Source organism: Lagenorhynchus albirostris, chromosome 17 (genome assembly GCF_949774975.1).
Source record: "Lagenorhynchus albirostris chromosome 17, mLagAlb1.1, whole genome shotgun sequence".
Taxonomy (NCBI): Eukaryota; Metazoa; Chordata; class Mammalia; order Artiodactyla; family Delphinidae; genus Lagenorhynchus; species Lagenorhynchus albirostris.
In genome coordinates this window covers 4,658,045-4,682,862 of record NC_083111.1, presented here as the reverse complement: position 1 = coordinate 4,682,862, position 24,818 = coordinate 4,658,045, and the positions used below count along the sequence as shown (strand labels likewise).

General features: G+C 46.5%; 1 protein-coding gene across 4 annotated transcripts in view; it reads left to right on the top strand.

The window, feature by feature from the left end:
- Positions 1-24,818, top strand: part of PLAG1 (PLAG1 zinc finger) — a 51,253-nt gene that overhangs the window by 15,709 nt on the left and 10,726 nt on the right. The window lies entirely within an intron of this gene.

Below are 24,818 nucleotides of genomic sequence, written 5' to 3'. Positions count from 1 at the left end.
GCAGGGAGTCGGGTTGCCTGTGGGGGGGGACAACCAAGAACGAGGGGACGATGAGGGTGCCGGCCTGCAGCGCATGCTGGGCGCTCCCCTGTGACGGGGGCCCAGCGTGTCGTGAGCGAAAAGAACGCTGGTAGATGAGGTGGAAAGGGAAGCTGGGGTCAGGGTGGACCAGATCTCCGCTGTTGAGAGATCGACCCCTGAGGCTCAGAGCCGGGTCTGTGGTGATAAGCCATCACGTCACATCTCTTCGCTGGGCCTCCGTTCTTATCCTTCACTCAGCCCTCTCATCACCGATTCCCGGCACCTAACGTTCTCCTGTGCTCCCCTTATACGTCTCCCCAGGTCACAGAGGGTCTCCCCGCCCGGGGCCTCATTAACTCCGGCTCTGAACTGGTGGCCTTCGGCCTGGCCTGGGGAGAGTCGGCCTAGCGGGGAGCTGGGCCCCTCACCTCGTTCCTGCCCCCGCCTCTCCCATCCTGGGGTTTCCACCTACACGGTGCGTTCAACTCTTCCTCCCCAGGCAGAAACAGAATATCCTAGAAGCGCTCTGCCGTCTCACACCCCCTCCTGCGTCGTCCTTCCGTCGCTGCCAGGCTCCCTGGAAGAGTGGCCTCCGCTCTCCGTTCCCTTCACCGCTTCCTCCTTGAGCTGCCCTGCCCCGCGCATTGTAGGCCGTGTTTGGAGGGAGCATCCATCAGTAGACCCCAGGTACCGCAGCCAGTGGCACCTTTTCCTTTTTGTCCCCCCTCGGCCCTCCTGCAGCAGGAGACGCGTCGTGCTCCCCTCCCCTCCGCGCTCCTCCGGCAGCTTGCACGGTGCCCCCTCTTCCCCGCCCGGGCCCAAGTCGCCGGCGTTTCCGCGGGTCCTGGGCTCCCCTGGGCCCCCCCTCCTCCCTCCGTGCCCACTTCTCCGCACCAGCGTCCGCTCCTGGGACATGTCCACGTCCCCGCCCGTGTACAAGACGCTTTGCCCCGTCTCCTCCTGAGTCATCAGATTGGCAGGCCAGGTACCGTGCCAGACTCTGAGCCAGGTGCCCGCCCCCCCGCGCCTGGGCCCTGCCGGCGCGTGCACACAGACCCCCTGTCTGCCACCAGCAGGCCAGCTTTGTAGCGGGTCTGCAGAGACAAGTGCACGTACCCCCGAGAAGGACAGACGACAGACTGGGGGGAGGATGCACACACACCCGGAACTGGGGGAGACCCAGAATCCCAGAGAGAGGCACACACGCAGAGCCACAAGGGTCAAGGGGAGACGCGTACACCGGGGCTGCTGTATCTCTCTGTCTATAAATTATTGTTTGTGCTTCTGGAGAGACAGAGGGAGGAGAGAGCACACCAGCTCAGGCCCAGGGAGGGGACAGACGCACAGCAGGGAGAGACCCGTGCTCCCACGGGGTGGGCTGGGGGGAGACTGGTGATGCAGTGACACGCATCCAGAAGGTGGAAGGTGGGGGAGAGAGACACCCAGAAAGGGGGGTCAGTAGACAGATCAGGAAGGGGTGGGTCGCTCATCTTGGGGGGATGAAAGGGAGACACACGCACACAGGCAGGAGGTGGCAGAGTTACACTCACACCAGGATGTGAAGGGAGACTCACCCTCGTACACAGGAGGAGCTGGACACCCACAGAGGCACCCGGAGCCTGGGAGAGACACGCGTACACACACCCTGCAGGAGACAGACAGACGCCCAGAGAGGAGAGCGGGACACACACGTACCCAGAGCGGGAGAGACGTGTCTACGCCCCCAGTTGGGAAAGCAAGACAGATTCAAAAGGGAGCTGGCACGTGGCGCACGTGCATACACGTGCGTGCACACGGAGAGACGGTGTGCGGAGAGGCGCACAGACACCCGCTGAGGAAGAGCACGTGCGCGCGCACAGAGCCCCCCGAGTCACGGAGACACGCAACTCACCTGCGCCTCCCGTGGCTGCGCTCGCACCCGGGGCCCCGGGTCGGGGGTGACGTGTTCTGACGCCCCCTGGGTTTTCCCGGAGAGAATCTCTGAGCCGACGTTATCACTTGACCTCTGTGCGGAGCTCACACGCCAGGCCGCCCTCAGGTCACAGCTGCACACGGAATGCCAGACTTCAGTGCCCTTAACCTCAGTAAAGGACTGAACGCTGCCGTACGTTCCCATCCAAGTTGCATTTCTCCGAGGGTAATGTGCGTGTCATCACAACCGTCTCCCGGGTCCGGGAGTAGGATCGCCATGGCTGTGGCCGGGACTCTGCTCGCTACCGGCTTCTGGCCCTGGTGCACAGCTGGCTGGGACTTGCAGTGGTGGGTGGCCTTGTTGCCCATTCGTGGAACTGGGTCTTGCTTGTCATGAAATCGCCCCTCACCTCTGCCCAGCGAGCGCACGGGAAGCCTCGGGAGATGCCAGCTCCTGGGCTGAAACAGTCGAAGCGGAGTCTCAGGTCGCGGCTTCCCACCCACCCATCGCTCCTCGAGGCCGCCCCTCCCGGCTTGGCTCCTGTCCCCACCGCGAGCCAGCCCTCCCTCACCTCCCCAGCGGGCCTCGCCCGCCACCTGCCTCCCTGTGCTGCTCCCATCTCATCACGGGGTCCAGGGAGCCAGGAAGCTTCTGTGGGAGCCCCGTGGAGAGCCAGGTGGGGAACTCGGAACAGCAGCGATCACCTGGCGTTACCAGGCGCTCCTTCCGCGCTTCCAGCCAGCGCGCTCACACCTGGCCACTCCTTCCAGGCTCATCACAAGGCCGTAGATGGGTGCTGAGCTCCTCGAGTTCCAGGAGGGAGAAAAGGAGGCTCAGAGGAGTAGCCAAGTACAAGTAGTAAATGAGAGGATGCACGGAAAAGACTCAGCATAGGACCTGGTTCAGATACGTGCTCAGACGGTTCTCATTGTCTATCAGCCCTGTCGACTCAGTTCTGCGAAATTCTACCTGACAATGGTAACAGCGATAATAGTTCCTCTAATAGAACTAGGACCTCTAAGAGTCCAATGGTCCAGTAATAGACAAGTATTAATTTATTGCATGATTCATGTTTTCCTTTTATTTATATCCTACTGTAATATTTGATAGAATATCTATTATTTTATGTTCTAATTAATACTAACCTATTAATAGCTAATAGTCTAATAGAGAGCTAATTAGAATTTATAATAGACATTAGGTAACTCTGCCCAGGTTCACTGTGAAGACTGAGTCTCTCAGGCTTGCCTGTCAGCAGCCTGTTCCCTGACCACCAACCCCATCTCTGCCCCCTCATCCCCTCTTTTCTTGCCTGCCGAGCAGCTGTGCTCTCCTGCCCAAGGCTCACCATCTCTTTTCCTGTCCCACTGAGCATGGAAATGTGTTCACCCCACTGGCTCTTTTTCTCTGGCCAGTGGAGATGTTCAAGATTCTCCAGACCAAGCAGGTGGAAGTTGGACTCTGCCACCTCCATCCATCCCGCCGTCCTTTCTCCTGCAGACCTTCGTGCCTTCACCTCCTTTCCCAGACCTCGCCACGTGGGGCTTCCACGTGCGTGAGCATGTCTGTGCACACGCACCACACACACACACCCCATCGCCAAGCCCGGCAGGTGCTCCCCTGTGCTGTGACTCGGGGCCCTTCCCCTGTGGGGCACCTGCCGCCTTCGGGCCACTGTGTCCAGCCCCCTCCCAGCCCGACACAGTTCTCAGATCTTGCTAGACTGATTTGTCCTCTACCCTCATTACAGTTAAAAATGACCCAGTCATTGTATGCTAAATGATTGCTTGAAAGCCTGAACGTTGAAAACCCTCTCCCAGAATATTTATTTCTAGAAAATAATTTACATAGTTGAAAGGCCATGACTAATAAAGGTATTTGTTCCTGTTACTTTTACATCCTCTCAGACTCCGAGCAGTAATTGCCTGGCTTCAGTAGAGTGTGTAGAACGGTTGGTTGGCCTGTGACTCTGTGTCAGGATTTCAGAAACGATCTCATGAACTCCGTCCTTCACAGAAATTGTGAGAGTCAGAAACTGCATGTAAATCATTTCTGGCTTCGTCACCATCAGCACCCGCAGAGTTTGTAGGATATCACATATAGGTTTACTGTGGAGGTTAAGTTCAGTGCTGCCTTTAGAGATTTTTTTGTACAAGTTCTTATTATAGAGTATTTCAAAAATACTGAAAAATCAAAAGTGGAGAGAACAGTAGAATGCATCCTCACCTACCCATAATCAGTTTCAGCAGTTATCACCTCAGTGACTAGGTCCTCCTACCCACACCTACCCCTTCTCCTGCCCACTAATTTAATACAAAATTATTTCATGTCACTTGTATATTTTTGGTATGTACAAAATGTACAGACTCTTTTTAAAGATATAATCACAATACAACTGTCACATCCCAAAAGAACAATAATGCCTTCATATCATCAAATATCTACTTAGTGTTCAAATCTCCACAGTTGTCTCTTAGGTTTTTTTTTTAACAATTTGCATGATTCAAATCCAATAAGCCTGTTTATATAATCAGTTGACACATCTCTCAAGTCTATTTTGACCTCCAGGTTACCTGTTCCCTTCCCCCCACCTCTTAAAATTTCCTTGTTGAAGAAGTGGGTTTTTCAGTTCGGTTTGGTTTTGGTTTTGTCCCATAAAGTTTCCCACAAGTCTGGATTTTGCTAATTGCATCCCTGTCGGGTTACTCGACGTGCTTCTGTGGCCCCTCATTTTGTGTAAGAATCAGGTTCTGCTTTTTGCCTCCAAACACGTTGAAGTCTCCTAGAAAGAAAAGTGGGGAAGCTGGAATGTGGAAGAAGTAAATTTTGAATGAAGTGCTACAAGCAATAAGAATGACATTGATATATGTGTGGTAAATCTAGATATGTGATCCCTTATTTCTGGTGGAATACTGACGTTCACATCGTCCAAAATGTGGTTCAATATTAACAGGTATTTCCTTCTGGTATTTTTTTTCTTTCAACCTGTGTAATGCTTTTGTAAACTGAATTGGGATCTTCCTTGTTTTGTATCCTAACACCGTATAAAGGTTATTTCCCGTGTACTTTTATGTACATATTCCTACTTATTCCTCAGAAGCTGGACTCCTTTGAATGAGCACCTTTGAATTCAAAGCATCCTTTGAATGAGCACCATATTTTACTTAGTCGTCCCTGTGGTCGGCCAGGTAGTTGATTTCTAGTCTTCACATAATGCAGTGATGGATGGTCTTGTGCATAAATCGTATGTGCACCTCAGGTTATTTTCTTCAGATAAATTCTTAGGCATGAATGAGTGGAGAAAATGATAAGTGCTGTCTTTTGCTCGGCAGTCGCGTGGCCAGTTTGACTTTTGGAAGTCGCCGTGGGAATGCGCATTTCCTCAGCCCTCCCCAGCATGGCCGTGACCACCGTCCATGCTTTTTTATTTCTCTCGTGTGTATTTATCTTTCATATCTTTTCCCCACTTAGCTGTCCCCTCTTGCCGCCGTCATTAATTTGCCTTTGACACCTGAGGCTGCAAATCTTCCCTGGGCCAAAAATCTCAGCCACCCAACCTGCTGTGGTTTTGCCTGAGAGACTGGCCCTGAGTGAGGGCAGGCACAGCGCCCACCTCCGTTCTGAAGTGTGTGATGCGCGTGCATGTGGAACAATCACTCTGGGTGTTCAGAACCTGTGTTCCTTCTCTTTCTCTTGCTCCCCCTCTGTTTTAGGTCATGGATGTTGCAGCTTAAATGAAAGCTCATGGGAAGCTGAGGGGGGAGAAACTCACCTGCCAAACTCTGAATTAATCGGAATTTGCAAAACACATAAGGGAGTAATTATTCACGTTGCCCGACAATTCCTTTTCTAAAACTTAAGGATTCAGATTGGCACCTCTTTCGGTACCTTTCGCCATTTAACTATCTGGGGGGACGTCGGTTAGAAGTCGAAAGTCTTAGAAACATTCAAACGTCCTAATCAAGACGCTCTGAAATTACAGCACCTCCGAAGAATACCTCCCATTTGTATAACGCTCTACCACGTGTCATTGGCCCTTGAACCGCTGGCCTCTGCGACCAGGTGACTCAACGGCGGCCGCACGTGTGTGCGGAGTCGTCCTGAAGCGGCAGCGGAGCCCCAGGCCTGCCCCTCCGTGACTTGGTGCCGCAGCGCGGCCACGGCCAGCCCTGCCTCGGGACTGTCCCTCCCTCCCCGGGTCCCGCCCCCCAGCACCAAACTGCCGCAGCTCCTCAGGCTCAGCAGCCTGGTTTCCTGTGCCCGTGCTCACGTTGGCGGGTTCCCCTCACTGTTCTAAAGGAATCGGGCAGTTTGGGACTGATGGACGTTGCCTGGGGCTCTTCCGTGGCGAAGGACTTGATACGTCCACACGGAGGCAGAACCACACGGGGGAAACGGAGGACCAGCATTATCTTCAGAAACAACTTCAACACAACCTGCATTTGGGATGTTTTGAAAGGCCGTGTCCTCTGCTGGCTGGTCGTCGGGCACGTTCTCACGTCCTTTGACCACGTGGCCGGCGCCCGTTCCTCCTTGCAGACTGTGCCCCGGGGTCCCCTCTTCATGCAGCAGCCCTAGTTTCTGTCCCCTCTGTCCTCTGCCTGCACCCGGTTGTCCCACTCTGGCGTCTGCACACACCCCGTCCTCCTGTGTATTCTTTTTTTTTTTTTTTTTTTTTTTTTGCGATACACGGGCCTCTCACTGTTGTGGCCTCTCCCGTTGCGGAGCACAGGCTCCGGACGCGCAGGCTCAGCGGCCATGGCTCACGGGCCCAGCCGCTCCGCGGCATGTGGGATCTTCCCGGACCGGGGCACGAACCCGTGTCCCCTGCATCGGCAGGCGGACTCTCAACCACTGCGCCACCAGGGAAGCCCCCTCCTGTGTATTCTTGTGTTCTGGGTGCCATCCCCTCTCATCCGTTGTTCTTTTTCTCTCAGCCTTTCCTTCTCTACCTGGCCCTTCCCGTCAGCCCTTAACGCGTCAAGCCTCTGCTGTTGTAAAAACAAGCAGCACGTGGTGACGGAAGGTTCCCTCTTTTTCTACCCCTCGCCCTCCAGCTGGTGCCGCTTCTCCAAAGAGCAATACGTGCTGGGAGCCTCGGACTTCTCAGGTTCAGCTGATTCCTCAACCTCAGTGATCCATCCCGGTTCCTCCATCCCCTGACATAGTTCTTCCCAAGATTTTACTAAAAGCCTGCGTATCACTCACGCAAAAGGGAGTAGGATGTGGTCCTTACCTTGACCACTGTCTGCATGAATCACTCTCTTCCTGGTTTTTCCTCCTATTCAAGGACGTTCCCTCTGCGGGCCACCCTCTTCCGTCCATCCTGTAAAGGAGGAGTCCCTCCTCGAAGCCCTGTGTGTTGTAAGTGGCCTTCCTGCTGGGCCTCCGCTCTGTCCTCACCTGCCCTTCAGAGCCTTTGCTGCTTCTCCCTCGTCTGTCAGATAAGCTGCCGTTCAAGGTCTTCACCCGATCGGCTGTTTCTTAACATGGATAGTGTAGCCCTTACTGAGTGCTGGTCACTGCAGTATGTGCTCTACACACGACATCACTTATTCCCCATAACAACCCTGTAGGGTTTAATTATCTCACTTTTCAGCTGAGGAAACCCAAGCTGGGAAATGGTAAGTCATTCACCCAAGGGCTCACAGCTGGTCCCCTTGACCCCGTAATCGCAAGCCTGCCTTTCCCTCGCCTACTCGGCTTCCAAAAGCACAGGCCCTTCATAACCTCCTGGTCTCCTCCTAGCCTTGCCTTTCCCTAAGGTACCATTGGCTCCAGGCAAAAAGCAGTGACCACGCCTCCCCGCAGCCTCTTCTCCCCAGGCCGGGCGCTGTCCCCTGTCCTGCTCCCCACTCTGGGCCACACTCCAGCCTCTCCAGCCACACTTGACAGGCCCACACCTCACCTCTCTCACCCCCAGTGTTTTTTTTTAGAGACATTTGTTTTTACATTTTTAAAATAATTTTTATTGGCGTATAGTTGATATACAACGTTGTGGTAGTTTCTGCTGTACAGCAAAGTGAATCAGTTCTACATATACACATAGCCACTCTCTTTTAGATTCTCTTCCCGTATAGGTCATTACAGAGTGTTGAGTAGAGTTCCCTGTGCTCTGCCGTAGGTCCTTATTAGTTGTCCAGTTTATGTACAGTAGTGCGTATTTATCGGTGAGTGTGTTCGGACATCCCATTACCCCCTCTGTGCAGGTGGGGGGACTGCCCTCCTCTATGGAGGAAGACGAGATTTCTAGGCATGACCACCAGGTGGCACAGTGACTGCAGCATCCTGGTGTCGGTGAGCTTGGGCCAAGCCAAGACAGACAGCAGGTGCTCTTGGCTGCCGGGCCCCGAGGGAGACCCGAGAGAGTTTTCAGATTTAAAGCATTCAGCCTATTCATCGCCATTCACAAAGGCAGTCAAGGAGGGTGGACCACTGTGTTCCTTCACAGGTCCATGTGGCCAACAGGAGGGAAGGCTTCCCTCCTTCCCTTCTTCTCTTCCTCCTCCTCTTCGTTCAGCAAATATTTGAGCACCTCCTTTGTGCATCCACTGTTCTAGGTAGGAGGCATATGGAAGCAGATAAGAAAAGGCAAGATCTCAGCTCCGAGGGTGCTTACCCTGCGGCCTTCGCCGGGACCCCGTAGAAGGTACTGGAGACAGAACCAGGAGTCTCTTTGCTCTTTTTGTTACTACCCCCAAAGCCCCTTTTTCCCCTTGCCTCCGGCGTGGATTGACCCCTAGTTTTATATTATCCAAATAGGTTTCAGTTTAAAAAGCAAAAGGACCACCAGTCAGTGTACTGTTGTGACTAATTTTGTTTTCTTGATGATTTTCTTTGGCCACTTGTGACCCTACTTCTCAGTTATCCCACTTAATCAAGAATTGAGTGTGTTCTCTTTACAGTTAAAGATGTTAAGGTTCAGAAAGGCCACAAGGCATGTTAATGTTGCATAGGTTAATACACGAAGAAATACGTACTCAGGTCTCTGTATCATCACTCCATCATGTTCAGGATCAGTGCCAGTGAAGTTTTTGGCTTTTTTAATTTATTGAAGTCGACTTGATTTACAGCGTTGTGTACATTTCTGCTGGACGGTAAAGTGATTCAGTTATGCACGTATATATTCTTTTCCATATTCTTTTCCATTACGGTTTATTATAGGATACTGAATAGAGTTCCCTGTGCTATAGAGCAGGACCTTGTTGTTTATCCATTCTGTATATCATAGTTTGCATCTGCTCATCCAAAACTCCCACTCCATCAATGCCAGTAAAGTTTTTAAAAATAAAAAGAAAAACAGGCAAGTCCAGGGTTGTGACAGGTACCTGTAGATAAATTTGGCAAACACTGCATTTTTGCTGGAGGGAGCTTGACAAGGTGGGCCCAGTGTAAATTATTGAGTTAAAATGACATCTAGTGTTTCGAAACATTTCCTCTGCACGGGATGAGCAGGAGTGTGAGAGGAATGCACGTACGATCACTTAGAAACCTCAGAGATCACGAGTTGCTTGTTTGAAGCTAGGGGGAGTTCCTGTCTGCTGGAGCAGCCCCCTTGGTGGGGTCAGCCTTCCCTGAGTACATGTGGACTGCCATCTCCTCCTGTGTCTTCCCTCCCTTTCTAATCCCTCCACCCGCCTGGCTCTGCAGCACGGCATTCAGTTCCCAAACCCTTGCCAACCCTGCTTCGGTTTCAGCAGAATGAGGGGAGGGGACGAATTCGAGATGCCATGTGACAGGGACATTCCCACGCTGCAGTGTGGAATGTTGGTTTACTATGTACTTTGATAAAGTAGCTGTTTTCTCTGATTCTGAGTAATCGTCATGTTTCCACAGGTGCATTAGAATCTTTGACCACGGTTCAGCCACAAGCAGGGGTCAGTCCACCATCCCCGGAAGGTCAGCAGTCGCATATTCCCTGAAATGCCATTCAACACAACTCGCAAAGTGACTGCTGGCTCCGTGCAGATTGGTTTTGTTTATCAGTGACATGGGATTATCTGTGCCCATGACCACCATGAGATTTAGGCTACACCCCACCTCTCTCACAGAGACGAGGCGATCAAAAGTACACTGCTTCACCAAATACCAGTTTTCACATGAATCTCACATCACATGTGACGGGTTAGTGTTCTTCACTTGGAGTCCTGCACTTGTCTGTCCTTCGAAGATTCTGTTGGCTGTGAGTCTATGTAGGAGCCTGTGCCAAAAAAAAAAAAAAGAACCCTTATTTTCAAGTGCACATCTGGTCGTTTGGGGGCAGCACTAACTCCTGAGTCACCCACCGAATAGGAGAGTTTTGCATTTTGAGCCCTGAGAGCCCTGCTAGAGACCTCAGGTACGTCCCCTTGGTGAATTCTCACAGGACCGCACGGCGTTCATCCCCATCCTGCAGAGACACTAAATTGTCCGAAATTACACTTAGGTAAGGGTCCGGCAGGATTCAAACCCAGTTCTGATTCTCAAAAAGCGAGTCCTTTGCCTCTGTGCCACTGTTCCCCATACTCTGGCTCTGAACCATGTAAGGCCTCACACTGATGGGTTTAAAATCCCTTTTTGTTAATTACCTATCAGCAAACACTGCAAAGGCTAAAGTGAGTTTATAATTGAGGAAGGTCACATTTCTTTTTTTTTTTAACTTTTTATTTTATGTGGGAGTAGAGCCGATTACCAATGTTGTGAGAGTTTCAGGTGCACAGCAAAGCGACCGGCCATACATATACATGTATCCACTCTCCCCCAAACTCCCCTCCCATCCAGGCTGCCACATAACATTGAGCAGAGTTCCCTGTGCTCTACAGTAGGTCCTTGTTGGTTATCCATTTTAAATATAGCCGTGTGTACGTGCCAATCCCAAACTCCCTAACTATCCCTTCCCGCCATCCTTCTCCCCTGGTAACCAGAAGCTCACTCTCTAAGTCTGTGAGTCTGTTTGTGTTTTATAAATAAGTTCATTCTTTTTAGATTCCGCATATAAGCGATGTCATATGATATTTCTCTTTCCCTGTCTGACTTACTTCACTCAGTATTACAATCTCTAGGTCCATCCATGTTGCTGCAAATGGCATTATTTCGTTCTTTTTTTATGGCTGAGTAGTATTCCATTGTATATATGTACCACATCTTCTTTATCCACTCCTCTGTCGATGGACACTTAGGTTGCTTCCATGTCTTGGCTATTGTGAACAGTTCTGCAATGAACATTGGGGTGCATGTATCCTTTTGGATCATGTTTTTCTCTGGATATATGCCCTGGAGTGGGATTGCAGGGTCAAGGTCACACTTCTTTTAAAAAAAAAAAAATGCTAACCTAAAAAAGTTGATAGGAAAATCACCACTTAATTCTGTTTCGGAAGGCAACACGACACAGAAATGTTGGCTGTTTGCCGCATAATCTAAAAACGTGGCTGGGGATGGGGGTGCGGGGAGCACATTATTCAGGCACCTACATTTAGGAGAATTTGTAAATCATGAGAATAACTTTTTTTTTTTTTTTTTTTTTGTGGTACGCGGGCCTCTCACCGCTGTGGCCTCTCCTGTTGCGGAGCACAGGCTCCGGACGCACAGGCTCAGTGGCCATGGCTCACGGGCCCAGCCGCTCCGCGGCATGTGGGATCTTCCCGGACCGGGGCACGAACCCGCGTCCCCTGCAACGGCAGGCGGACTCTCAACCACTGAGCCACCAGGGAAGCCCCATGAGAATAATTTAAAATGTTCAGCCCTCGATAACATGAGTCGTACAGGACTCCTCCACCATCTCCAGCTTCGTTCTGTCTCTGTCACTCTTGGCTCCAAAAATAACCAATTGCCTGAAGTTATCCAGATCCACCAACAGTGTCCAACGCCCCACCTGCCATACCTGCCCAGTCTTGGCTAATTCTTCCTCATACTTTTGTCGTCTTGGCTCAACAGTTACTTTAATTTTTTAATGACTCAAAGGCAGGCCTACTAGTCAGCACGACACTTTTCTTTTTTAAGGCTACCACTAATTAACATATTTAAAAGACCTGTACCCAGGATGAAGTGAAAGTCTCCAGTGAGTCCTTCCTGTGGTGTTTGATAAATGGAACCTACCCCAGAACTGTTTATTATTTGTACATCTCAGTTCCAGCTCCAGTGTATTCCTGGGGCCTTTACATCACGGGGCGTGATGTGCTAGTGTGTAAGGGACAGGAGGGCTGCGCTGGCCTCCTCCAAGGGCGGCAGCTGAGGGTGTGGCTCGAAGAACTGCCTCGACATCTACCCTCTCTAGTAAGGATTCAGCGTGACCCTTACAGTTAGGCCAGTAGCCCGCTCATCTTTTTTTCTTTTCCCCCTCCTCATGGGGAGAAAAGATTTTAGCCATTTTGTGTCATAACCCTCATAAAGGATTTAGTCATGAGTTTATCATCTCACAGAAAAGTGGGTTTTTTTTTTTTTTTTTGCGAACTTCAGTAAATTCATAAGAAGAGTTTGTGTCTTGGCCTCATTAATTTTAAGTTTCTCTCAGTACGAAAACTTGGCCTTTTTCATAACTTCATTGAAGTATAATTGATATTTAACACACTGCACATATTTAAAGTGTACAGTTTGCCAGGTTGCGACATACATCCCTGATACCATCACCACAACCAACATAGTGAACATAACCGTCATTCCCAAAAGTTTGCTCATGTCCCTTTGTGAGTGATGCCCCCCGATCCCACCCAGCCCCCAATAACTACTGAGCTGTTTCCCGTCACTCCAGGTTAGCTTGTATTTCCTAGAATCATATATAAATGGAGTCACGCGATATGTCCTCTTTGCTTCTGCCTGATTTCTTTCACTCCGCGTGAGTATTCTGAGGTTCACCCGTGTTACCGTGTGTATCAGTAGTATGTTCCTTTTCATTGCTGGTTATTAGTCTGTTGCATGAACCCGTTACAGCTTGACTATCCATTCACACATTGAGGGACATTTGGGTTGTATCTAGTTTTTTACTGTTACAAATAAGGCTGCTGTGAATATGCATGTATAAATCTTTGTATAGACATCTGTTCTCACATCTCCTGGGTAAATACTTAGGTGTGAAATGGCTGTGTCACATACTTAACTTTTCAAGAAACCGCCAAGCTTTTAAAAAGTGATTGTACATTTTTACCTTCTTGCCGGTATGAGTTAGACTTGTCTCACATACTCACCAGCACTTGATACAATCAGACGGTCACTTTTTCTTTGGTTTCTGTCTGCGTTGGGTCTTTGTTGCTGCGTGCGGGCTTTCTCTAGTTGCGGTGAGCGGGGTCTACTCTTGGTTGCGGTGTGCGGGCTTCTCATTGCGGTGGCTTCTCTTGCTGTGGAGCACGGGCTCTAGGCGCGCAAGCTTCAGTAGTTGTGGCACATGGGCTCAGTAGTTGTGGCTTGCGGGCTCTAGAGCGCGGGCTCAGTAGTTGTGGTGCACGGGCTTAGTTGCTCCGTGGCATGTGGGATCTTCCCAGACCAGGGATGGAACCCGTGTCCCCTGCATTGGCAGGCAGATTCCCAACCACTGCGACACCAGGGAAGTCCTTTTTTTTTTTTAATTGTAGTCATTCTAGTGTGTAGAAAGCAGTATTTCCTTGTGGTATGATTTGCATTTCCCTAGTGACCAGTGATGGTGCGCATCTTTTAATGTGCTTATTTGTCATCCATGTACCTTTATTGGTGAAATGTCGATTCACATAGTTTGCCCATGTTTTAACTGGGTTGTTTTATTATTGTTGAGTTTTGGAAGTTCTCTCTATAGCCTGAATACAACTTCTTTACACACGCTTAGCAAAGTTGTTCTTCTAGTCTTCTAGTGGCTTGTCTTTTCATTCTCTTAACATTGCCTTTTGAAGAGCAGTTTTAAAGTCTGATGGAATCTAATTTATCAATTTGTTATTTTATGGGTCGTGCTTTTAGTATTGCAACCAAGGAATATTTGACTGACTGAATGTCACAAGATGTTTATCTTTGTTTCCTCTTCGCATTTTTATAGTTTTGGGCTGTAAGTTTGTGTCCATGATCCATTTGTATATGGACTGAGGTATGCATCCAAGTTCTTTTTTTTCCCCCAAAAAAACCTTTTTTTTTTTTGTAAAAAGATTTTTTCTAATTATAAAAGTAAGACATTTGTAAAATACGGAAGAGTATAAAGCCTACATCTTGCTAATTTTTTAATAACTTACCGAGGTACATTTAAAGGTATTGTGGCGGAGTGGGGCGGAGTAGTTCTAAGTGTGACTTTACAAAAGTGGAATCAGAGTATATTCCATGTCCTGCTTTTAAAAATTTGAGCATTATATCAGTGTTTAATCATGTGACTTAATGTTTTTTAAATGCATGTTTTTAATGGCTGTGTAGTTATCCTATCATATAGACATATGCTACTTTACCCCTTTTATTAGACATTATCAACTTTTATTCTTAAAATACGCCTGTACTTAAATCTTCGTTTCTAGGCTTTTTTCCTTATACTTTTAGAAATGATTTATCAGGTCACCATACATGTACGCTTAGCTTTTACTACCTATGTCCACAGTGTATTCCAGAAAAGTTTCAATGGTTTACACTCCCAACAGCAATAACTAAGACACTTAATTTTTTCAATTAATTTTAAAATCATTTTTTGAAGTAGAGTTGATTTACAATGTTATATTGGTTTCAGGTATGTAACAGTGATTCGATATTTTTATAGATTTTAATCTATTTCAAGTTATTATGAAATATTGGTTCTATGCCCTGTGCTGTGCATCACGTCCTTGTATCTTAAGAAATTTAATTTTTTATGGCAAGTGTGTTTCTGTGAAAGCCTCAGGGATGCCCCTGGACACCCCTCTCTTGTCCTCCGCAGGGTCCCTCTAACCTCGGCTGCTGTCCCCAGGCCAAGCGCCTTGCTCTCCCTGCCTCCTTACCAGATGCACCCCTCTCGCTGGGCTCTGTGGACACTGGCCAAGTTAAGCAAACTCCTTGCATCGCTTACCCCTTTCACCAGAAAAAACTTGCCTGGTGAGTGCGCATCTCTCTTAGGTCTGCAATCATGGACGAGGAAAGCGTGTCCGTTTTCCCGGCCATGGTTTGTCTTGTCTCCGTTTCCCCCCTGCCGCTTTGTCCTCAGCCCCGCAGCGTTCTCTGCTCTCTCCCGCCGCGCACCCCGACGCCGCCTCTAACCAGCGCCCCACCGTTTCTCTCCTCCAGCGCCCAGCTCTCCCCTCCTCGCTGCAAGTCCCTCGCTGGCCCTCCGCCGGCACCCCCGTGGAGGTGCGTCCCGTCCTCCCGCCCCGGCCTCTCACCGCCCGCCCCGCCCAACACTCTTCCCGGCTGGAGGCTGGTGTCCTCACGCCTGAGTGGTGACCTCTGTGCAGCAGTGGCAGGGGCGCTCCGGAACCCTTAGCAGCTCTGTCTTTTTGTGGGTTGTGCCACCTTTTCCTTCCTTCTCGATGCTCAGCCTGCCACTCGGCCTCTAAATGGCCTGGTTTGGTCCTACCGTGGTGGTCAGGAGGCTCCACCGGTAACGGGGTTGGCCCTGAGTGACAGGAGGCGGCTCAGCCAGCTCTGCCCCCCACCCCCCGCATGTCCTCTGGCAACACTGTCGGCTCACAGGCGGCCTCTCTCTGGGACAGGCTGCTTCTTGCTGGTTTTCAGCTCATCCAGCACGTTTCCTGCATCCCATTGAAGTCCCCGCCCCTGCACCTCCCCCGTACTTGTTCTCAGTGCCGTGGACCCCTTCGCCGTCTCACACTTGCTTCTCATCGCTAGTACATGAGCGCGACGGTCCCTGCACTTTTCGCATCTGAACCCTTAGGACGGCTGTAGCTGTGCGGCACGGGTCACCTTGGACTCCATAATCCGCAGGGGTGACCTGTGAGTCCTGGCTAACTGGCATGCTCCCCACACCCCGTTTCCCATCTGTGTTGTACATCCTTCAGGGCAAAAGTCCACGGTATTCTTCTCCTTTTCTGATCTTCTGTCACTTGTTCATACCGTACAATGTTGCTTTTGCTGTCGAGTGGTCACCCTAATACCGCCTTAGGGCAGCTTTGACTTTAACCGTCACACTGCTTGCCCTGACATAGGCGTCTTTCCTGTAGCTGCAGCTCCTGTGCACCTCGAGAACAGGGGCCCGTGTGTTTGCATCCCCAGTGATTCAGATCTGTGCCACATGGGATAGAGGCTAGTAACAGTTATCACGTCGGAGTCAGCTGTCTATCTTACTGGAGGGGCGGTCACATGTGGCCGCACGCTGACCCCGGGTCCAGGGAAGTGAAGCAGGTGGTTTCTGCACAGAGCTCCTGGGGCTCCTTTCTTTCCTGGTCAGCGCCTGCAGGTGTAGGTCTTCATCACCTGCACAACATAAGGAAGCTCGGGACGAGCACACACTGGGTGCTTCAGAATTCATTTGGGGTTTTCTCTGTGTGGAAGATGGACTTGCCTGCCACCTGCGAATTCACTTGAAAACCAGTGGTGGCCTCTTCGTGAAGAGCAGCTCAGCAGCTGGGCGATCGCCCCTCTCCTTGTTCTGCCTCTTCTTCGGGGTGCACCCCTCCCTGTGAACACACAGCCTGAGGGAAACACTCGTCCAGCAGGATTTCTCCCTCACCTGTTATTCAGAACAAAATATACAACCCAAGAGATTTTTCTCAAAACTGCGTTACAGAGGAAATCATGGATGTGTCTAGAGTATCAATGAAGAAAATAAGCAGCAATTTTGAGAAACAGCAGTAAACTTGGAATAATATTTTACCGAATAAAAATACAAACAACCCAGATAATTTCATTGTGATTCGAGGGGAAGTAACTAAATCTAGGGATATTGATCTGTTTACTTTTCATTTTTCAACGTACTGTAAATATTTCATTTGATTCACATTTGTTCCTAACAGAATTTGAGATAGATTTTCCAATAAAGTATAAAGATGTGAATAAGTGATAATGAATTAAAAGAACCAATTTGGTTCATATGCCATTAGCCAAGCTGGGTCTGACTTTTGGAATTTCAAACTAACTCTTCTTTTCTTTTTAGGTTGCCTCTTGGTGCTGCCTTGACCGTATTTGGCACCCAGAATGCTTCATTCTGTGATGGTCTATTAATAAGGTTGCCTTGCTAGAGTTTGGAGCAGGGCCCCAGGTAGGTGGCTTTTATCATTATATGGCATGGCTTTCAAAGTGATCACTTATTCCAGCTTCTCAATAATCTAAGATATGACGTGAAAAGCTTTGAAAAGCCTGCCACATAATAAGCATGCCACTTACTATAATTTTAAGGTCCATCAAAATGTATCATGTTTAACAGGACGGCGTTAATACTTACAGAGTCTAATGGAAGGACTGGAATCGTGGCAACGAGCACTTTTTCCTTACCTTGTGCACAAAACGCAGAGCTGCTCTAAAAGCTGTTGGTCCATGTTCCCCAAATCACCCGCAGATAAACTCGTAAGCTCTTCCCTCTCCGAGTCTTGCCCAGCGTGATAGATTATCCCGTGGTGCCACTGTATCTCTTTCTGTCCACTGGGAAGGGTCTGGTTAACTCTGGGCAGGTGGGAGCTCGTTCCGCTGGCTGGGATGCGGCAGATGCTAGAACGAGGACCTCAGTGGGACAGCAGCAGTTTGCTGGCCTTGTCGGAAAGAGGACAACTCAGGCTTCTAGATTTCCCAGCCTGTAAGGTGCAGCTCAGTGGCACAGATCGAGGTGTAGCGATACTTGGAAACCCAGGCACACGTGGATATGGTACCAGGTAAGTTTGTCAGCGGGACCTCAAATGCAGGATGGAGGTTTAGGAACCTGGGCCCGGGCCAGAGGATGGGCTTGAGGCCCTGAACTCCACCGACGGCAGGCGGGCAGCACCCCGGAAAAGGAGGATGCAGCCGAGGCCGAGAGCCAGGCAGGGTCTCACAGTGCAGAGGGACAGAGTTCTGACCGGATAAAAGGCCCGTAAACTGAGCTGGTTGAAATTCTCTAATCTCAGCACACTGTGAAGAGTAAGCATGAAAATCAAGTCAGAATAAACTGTTAGTTGTTCGTATGTTGTAAGTATTCTTTAATTATATATGAAGATGTTAATGGTTTTTCAGTGTTACGGGTTATGGAGTTGTTTCTTTTTCTATTTCCTTGTAGTTTTTACACTCTCTTGTAATGAAGCTGTTTTTGAGCAGTTAGAGAAAGAAAAAATGTTTTCATTACTTTTACTTAGCCAACTCTGTTTATGCAGATTCTCTCCTTTTTCATTTCTCTTGTATCTGTAACCAGTCAAACATTTTCTCTGCCATCTTCAGTTTTCATCCCCCCATTTAATATCACAGGAAGAACATCCTCTTTAAAGATTTTGAACTTTACTTTGTTCCTTTTTCTTTCCCATAAAACCATTCATTTCCCGACAATAAGTCATAACGAGTACAGGTTCCATGTGCTCGCCGAGCTATGGAGCAGAACATTTGACAGCAGAAACGTTCTGAAAATCCAGGCCAACTGAGTGCCGCCCAGGGGGTGCCTCCCCGCCCGTCGGGTCCCCCGCGGGCCTGTGAGTGGACGTGCCCACGTCTCCCTAGCTTTAGACACCCACGGCCTCCCAGGGGCTGCAGTGCTCCCCTAGGTTTCCACCCCTGCGTCAGAACTGACAGCTTCATCCTATAGGGTTTGTCCTCTCAGCTTGCTTTTAAACTCATTTGAGGTTTCCAGAACCCTAAACCATGTTTACGTGCTTGCTTTGATTCCTGAAATTCCTTAAAGGGATTATAGTGTGTTCCACAAATACTCATCCAGTGTCACCACAGGCCAGGGCACCATGCCAGGGATGTGGGGTGACTGACGGTCTCCCTGCAGATGAATTTACAGTCCCGGGGGAGAGACAGGTAATTGAAACATGAGTTTTACAATCCATGTTAGAGGTAAAAAGCTCAGAGAGGTAGAGTTCTGAAAAACTTCATTCTGGAAAAAGTTTATCCTCACTCAAGTAAAATCGGTCAAGGGATATAATTCTCGGTTCTCTTCTGATTGTGACACAGCTGGAGGGAGGGCACAGGTCCCCTGACCTGACAGTCTTGCCCAGAGCGGATCCCATTCACCTTCAACTCTGTGGGAATCAGTAGAAGTGGTCTTGCCCTGGACAGTCACACGGGTGTAGCTCGGGGAGGACAGGGTGATGGCACACGTAGAGCCTCCCCCGGGTGTGGGTTCCTCTGTCCTTACGTTGTCTGGTGCTCCCGAAGATTTTACACACACACACACACACACACACACCTCACAACAGTTATGCCTTGTCTCGTGTACCACCGCACGGGCCTCCGTTTAAAGTGCGCTTGACTTTGAGATGGCTTGAAACTAGTTCTTTGCATGAGCTTTTGTAACTAGGTGAACCTTTCCTTCCTCGCCCCTCTTGTTTTATGGTGCGCTATCTCTGCCTCCTGTTAAATGTATAGGTAGAGACAGACTGAGTGTGTATGCTTGGGAAGGTCAAACTTGAAGCCTGGGAGATGCTATATCTGCGATTTTAATAGCATTAGGCAGTTAGCCATTTATGAACAGAGGCACGCCCTCCAAATGTTTGGGGTCCTTCAGTGTGAACATTTTTATAGTCGGTGTCAAGCGTTTTTCTTAAAGCCCCAGTAATTTAAGGGGTCAGTGGTAAGAAAAACATAAAAACAACTCATCATAATTTGGGACACATGCAGTTTTCAGATTAGCTGAACTGCGAGCTGCCTACCTTATAATGCTAGCCTGAGCACCAGTATTTTGGAAATGCTTTATACAAAAAGAAAAAAAAGGAAAACCTCTAAAAATAGTTAACGTGTGATTAAGCAATCTTACTCTGTATTCAGATGTAATTGCGATGCTTTGTGCTCTCTCTGTCTCTCTCTCTCTCTGTCCCTCTCTGGCATCATTTCTTTTGCACCATTCTGCTCTCATTTCCTGTTTGCAAATACTAATTGCCCATGTGAAGAGAATGAAAATACCCTGGTATACCGCCCATCTGTAGTTTTCAGGTTTTTTTATTTTGAAATGAATATACAACCATAGGAGGAAAAATCTCCCACACAGGAGTTAAAAGGAAATGCCTAACTTCTAAGTTATGGATCCTTAAAAGAGCTTTTAAAAGAGAAGAAAAATTTATAACCTAACGTGACATTTTTGCTCCGTAAAATAATTAACCAAGGAAAACATTTCCGAATTGAAAGATAAAATGTGTTTGAATAATCCATCTTCATCAGATTGTCTCTTCATTTTTCTGGGGACGCTAGAAAATGAAATAAACAACCACACCCAGGCTCCAGGTGGCCCCCAAAGGAACCTCCTTGTCGTGCACATAAGAGAACTAATGTTGGAATTTGTTGATTCCACTTTGGAATTCATTGACTTTTTCCTCTTGGTTCCTAAAAACAAATAGGTCTGCTACTCCTTTCACATCTCTGTTGGCTTTCAGTATTTGTATGTTAAATATAAGCCTTTCTAAATATTGTAAGGCTAAATTGCATGGTAAGTTTCAAAAGTGTTGTCCTAGAACTGCCCTTTAATGAATTGCTCAAAAGTTGAAAATATCACATACAGTAATTCTAAAAAGGCATCCTTATAGTTGATTGATATCAGTTAACGACATCTACCATAGGAAGATAAGTTCTGTAATTTTGGGTATTCCGGGTATGAGTCATTTGGGTACCTGCTTACAACTTGGATGGGTCGGGTCAGGTCAGGTGCAGCCCCGCTCTTTGCCACGTCTCCTGCTTCTGGGCGGGCGCCCTTCTCCTTGCTGTCCTCTTGCGGCATCAGTAGCCTCTCTAACTACCTAACCATCCAGCCATCCTTCCTGCTCTATGCAGTCATGGACGCAGGCACCAGGCATGTTTGCACTTTAGAAATTTTTATTAGGAATGAATGTGGACCAAATGGATATTATACACTTGTACTAGTTGATTCCTCAGCAGTGAGGTCAATCAGAGGATGCTTGTTTTCTGAAACAAAACGAGTATTTTAGACAGCTTTTCCTGCAGTTACTATTGTTTTAATCTAAGGCCTTACAAATAGCTGTTAGGTTTAGGGAGTCCCTTTCTAGTGACTTAATTTAGTGTGTGGGACCAAATTGTATCCACACTGTATTATTTTTTACTTGAACTTAGGTATATGTGTTCTGTCCTGTGTCTACTGTGGGGATTGAGCCTATAGTTCACTTCCTTGCTGGAAAGCACTTGTCCTGCTTTAATTATTTTCATTCATTCAACAAAAATTCTACTTCCTTTTACGGGAAACAACAGCGAATGAAACTAACACAGGTCCTGCCCCAACGCTGCCTACCGTCTACTTTTAATGCTGTCTTAGATTGGTATACTTGCAAGATATGTTTTTTCCTTTAATTAATAAGTGATTTTACAGACCTACAAAAATTGAATGCTGTCAAAATGTCCACATTATCGTACAGGATCATAGAAGCGTTCTAAGTGTGTTGTTGCCCTTCAGAATTGACTGCAGTTATGTTATGGTGTTAATAATTTCTTTCGCATTATCCAAAGCTTTATTGTATTTTATACATGTAAAGTGAAGTATTAACTACTGGTAAATTTCCTTTTGCAACCCACCTATTTACTCTATATGAAAAGCACGTTTTAATCAAATGTTGACATTTTCTGAATTGTTTACTAATGGTGTTTTATGATTAGCATGAAGGAGAATAAAGCTTTGAGTATGATAGCACTTGCCCTTAATTTGCAAAGTATATGCTTGAGTTTTAACTTAAATATGAAAGAATTATTGATGCAGGTAAGTGTTGTAAAACTTCACAGCTCTTAGAGAAGTGACTTTTAGAACTGTGAAATTTTAAGTACAGAAACAGTTTTAATTCAGGCCTGTTCTGTTGCCAGCATCCTCATAGGAATTCGTTTTAGTAGACCCTCTGATGTATGATTCATTTTCCTTGTTATTTTTGTGTGTGTGAGTCACCGTTTTAGAATGTAAAACACAGAGATAATAAACCTGTGTGTGTGCGCGTACACACACTGTATCCCCTTTAATTATTGTTTTTGTGTATGCAAAGTTGCCCTAGGAAAGAAACATCTGTTCTGGTACCAGCAAAAACTGGGCAGGTATTCTGAAGTGTTACTTCATCTTAGAGCAGTTTGAAATGGGTAGATGTATATTTTCTATGTTGCTTCATGATTCTTTAGATCAAGACAAAGAACTTTAATTATTTGAAAAAGCATAGTAACCAATCTTCGATATGTAAAAAAGAAAAACTGGAGTACAAATTTTGTTGCAGACTTTTCAGAATAGTAGTCACAATGCTTTTTAAAAGTTTTTCTTAAAAATCTACAAACAATAAATGCTGGAGAAGGTGTGGAGAAAAGGGAACCCTCTTGTACTGTTGGTGGGAATGTAAATTGATACAGCCACTGTGGAGAACAGTATGGAGGTTCCTTAAAAAACTAAAAATAGAATTACCATATGATGCAGCAGTCCCACTACTGGGCATGTACCCTGAGAAAACCCTAATTCAAAAAGAGTCATGTACCACAATGTTCATTGCAGCACTACTTACAGTAGCCAGGACATGGAACCAACCTAAATGTCCATCAACAGATGAATGGATAAAGAAGATGTGGCACATATATACAATGGAATATCACTCAACCATAAAAAGAAACGAAATTGAGTTATTTGTAGTGAGGTGGATGGACCTAAGGTGTGTCATACAGAGTGAAGTAAGTCAGAAAGAGAAAAACAAATACCGTATGCTAACACATGTATATGGAATCTACAAAAAAAAAAAAATGGTTCTGAAGAACCTAGGGGCAGGACAGGAATAAAGACGCAGACATAGAGAATGGACTTGAGGACACGGGGAGGGGGAAGGGTAAGCTGGGACGAAGTGAGAGAGTGGCATGGACATATATACATTACCAAATGTAAAACAGATAGCTAGTGGGAAGCAGCCGCATAGCACAGGGAGATCAGCTCGGTGCTTTGTGACCATCTAGAGGGGTGGGATAGGGAGGGTGGGAGGGAGACTCAAGAGGGAGGGGATATGGGGATATACATATACATATAACTGATTCACTTTGTTATACTGCAAAAACTAACACAACAGTATAAAGCAATCATACTCCAATAAAAATGTTAAAAATAAATTAAAGAAAAGTTTTTCTTAACAGTATAAAAGAGAATACACAGGTAATTTTAGTTGACATTTTAGTTAGGATTCCATGAATGGAAACTGTATTTATGTTTATTATACCAAGCCAAATAATAATGAACTCTAAACAGCTTCTGGTTTCCTTTGTTTGGGAAAATAATTAGCCACTCATAAGAACTCAGAATAATTAGGCTGAATTTAGGGAACTTAACCATGACTTTGGAATTATGTTTTGTGATAAAATGAATGAAAATGATATCTATTATTTTATTTCAAGCTATAAAATACGCAACTGGGGTAATTTGTAGACTATTGTAACATTTCAAATCGAGAGACATACAATTTTAAACTGTACTGAAACATTTTGACTCTAAAGGATTTTTATTACAAACGCCATTGAACAGTAAGCGTAAATAAAATTTTTATGGATGTATTTGAGATGCAATAAAATTTATATTGGTCAGGGGAAAAAAGAAAAAAATATGTAAGTTTATTGTTCACTAGTCAGCTTTGGTTTTAGATTTTTTTCTACCCAAATCACTGTCCACTAAGACAGATATACTAGTTGTTCTTTTAACTGCTATTTAAATTACTTAAAGATTACTTTACCAACTGTCTTTATTTAAAGGAAACTTTATAAATCTTAAATGTGTTTCTGTTTGGGGATCGTATTGGCAGCTCTGATAGAGAAATAGGTACTGTCACCTGTTCTCGCCTTTTAAGTGCAATGACAGGATTTATCCACTCTCAAATTGGTTTGCCAATCAGCCCTTCTCCTAGAATGCAGTAGAATAAGAGTGACGTAGGGCACTAGCCCCTTCCTGACCACATATATGCTGTCGAGATGGTCAGCTTCTCTGGGCCTCTCACCTTAAAATGGATATGGTGATAAAAGCATCCACCTCTCAGGTCCATTGAATTCCAGGGAGGTAATAGAGATGAAAACACCCTCCACTTGTAAGGTATTTACATTATCAAAATAACAATGCACAAAATAGGCTTTCGTATTCTTAATTAGCCTACCCAAAACTTAGTATGTGCCCTGGGCAAGTAAGTATTTACAAAGTTAATTTTATTATTTTGCAATTTTGATGTGCAGAATTCAGTTCTTCCATTTATGCATGTCCTGTGCTTTACAAAAAAAATTGAGCTTTTGCTTTAACTTTTTAAACATCCTTTATTAGTCTAAATTTTTATTTTTCTTGTCTTTTAAACTATGAGAATAATGCTGCTTTCAAATATACCCTTAGTATTTTTGTAATGATGCTTGAATGCCCTCTATTAAATATTTTATTTACACATCATCAAATTCTTAAAGTATGTGAAAATTTGATTTCAGGGGAAATTAATTAGATTCGTGTTTAGAATGTTAAGTAAAATGGTTTTCATTTAACCTGTCATTGGTGAATCTTATTCTAACTATTTGATTTGTATTATCCCTCTCAAGTTGTCATAATCATGATTTCTGAATGGTCATCTTCAAACTATTCAGGGTTTACTACCCTGTACTCTCTATAACAGATCATTCTGATTTTTTTCTGCTTTTTGACCATTATTCTTTTCACATTTACGTGTACAGTCAGAATTATTAGATTTTTTTTTCTATGCGCGTTCTTAGTCTACTGAGGATCATGCTACTAATAGCATTTTTTAAGATATTTTAAGATTTCTCAACAATGATCTCTTAAAACCAAATGATGCTTTCTTCCTGACACCGCTTCTCCTGTAGCAAACCTATATTTAACTTCCCTTGCATGCTTTTGAAATCTAAGGAGCACAGAGTTATTGCTACATTT